Source organism: Lottia gigantea (assembly GCF_000327385.1).
Source record: "Lottia gigantea unplaced genomic scaffold LOTGIsca_925, whole genome shotgun sequence".
Classification (NCBI taxonomy): domain Eukaryota; kingdom Metazoa; phylum Mollusca; class Gastropoda; family Lottiidae; genus Lottia; species Lottia gigantea.
In genome coordinates, this window is record NW_008711029.1 from 2536 (window position 1) to 4514 (window position 1979).

Below are 1979 nucleotides of genomic sequence, written 5' to 3' on the forward strand. Positions count from 1 at the left end.
TCCAATTCTCTCTGGTTCAATGATAAGCTAGGTGGTAAGTAGATGGAACAATGGTAATAGGCACGTGGAGTGTAACTCGCACGGCTATTACCTGCAGAGGAGAATTGAGTGTGATTTTGGATTGGGCGACATTCCTATTGGCAATAATAGAAACACCACCCAAGACCTGATCATCACCAGTGCCATAATGGTGGTAGGAAACAAAATGTTTAAATGGCACTAAACGCAAATCCGTTGGCTTGAGACAAATAGCCAATGGATTGTATTGTTGCATTAATAGCTGAACTTCATTAAGATTGTGACTTAAACCTCGACAATTCCATTGTATTATATTATTTTTCTGATGCATTGTCAGAGTGGTTTGACTGGACTACGAGGTTTGAGGTAAGGGGGGTTGAGAACTTCCGCATCAACCTCGGAAGCCTCCATATCTATACTATCAGACTTCAAAAGACCTCTTTTGCCGGACTTGTCAATTTTAGAAAGACTTTCGCTAAGCTTTTGTCTGGACTGCTTACCAGTCCCTTTCGGCTGAACGTCTTTAGTTGGTAGACTTAAACAACTATCATCAGCTACTGACTTCTCAGTCTGAGAAGCCTAGGTAGCAGATCATGTATATGGTATTGCCTTAGAAATAGATGGTAATAAGGCCGGAGATGCTACTGGTGACCGTGTTAGCCTAGTGATGTCAGTTTGGCATTAGTAGTATATGTCTTTTCGGATATGACGCATTTCACTTCTGCGCATGCGCAGCTTTTTCAATGCGTCATATCAGACACAACTGTTAAAATGTATTATAACAGACTCCCCAAACTGCTAAAAATGTATTATAACAGACTCCTCAAACTGTTAAAAAAATGTATTATAACAGATTCCTCCAAATTGTATTATTACAGACTCCACATAAATTACCCAAACCACAGACAAGAATCACTATAATAATACAGTATAAAATAACCGCGTTAAAAAAAATAAAAATGTCTTTAATTTTAAAACACGAACAAAAAAAATTCGAAGGAGACGGTTTCTTCTCTGCGCTAACATCTCTCATCCCCAAAGTGGCCAATTTTGTCTCAAACAACAAATCCCTCATTTCCTCAGAAGCGCAAGCTCTTGGATTTGTGGCAAAAGCAGGAGTAAATATTAGCGATGCAGTGAAAAAATCTGACGAACTTAAAGAAATACAGCTAATAAGAGAACTAAGAAACAAGAGACTAGAACGACAAGCCCCAGAAAAACAAGGAAAAGGGTTTAAAATCATTGGATAAAAATGGTAAGCAAAAATTACAGATTGGATCCAATCTTTCAATTGTATGATCCGATTCAATATTCGTTCAACAAGAAGAAAGAGGATTACGTAATCATCTCACCATCGGTAGGGACAAAGACCCACATAAACGACGGAGGAACTTACCTCTGAAATTAATTCGTTGTCCAATTGGTTGCTGCTTTCCGATGCCCATTTCCGATGCGATTTCAAAATCAAAGACGCCACTCAGAATCGAATTCCACAAACCAACACGACTTTAGAAAACAACTTCTTTCCGTCTTTATTCAGCGAAATGGTTTTCGAAGCTGGTTCAAATCCGATAGAGACCATAAAACACCCCGGCGAGTTTGACACAATGTTGAAAACGGTTCTGTATCCCAAAACCTACGATTCAGTTTCGGGATGGATTCCCGATGTCGGTGACGGAGAAGTTTTAAAAGAACCGGTCAGAACTGTAGCAAATGACGCAGACCTTGCTAGGATAAGGGTAGTTGCTAGAAACACACTGGAAAGAGTGACTCGCGGAGTAAATCACGGATTTGAAAAACGAGCGCTTCAATACAACAATGTTGTCGAGAACAACAGATGGGGTAATTACGTAAATTGGAAGTTTTATCCTTTATTTGGTCTCTTGGAAAGGTTTCCATAGGTTTGCCGTGTAAAATTCATTTACAAAGAGAAATCAACGACAAGAAGATATTCTTTGGTG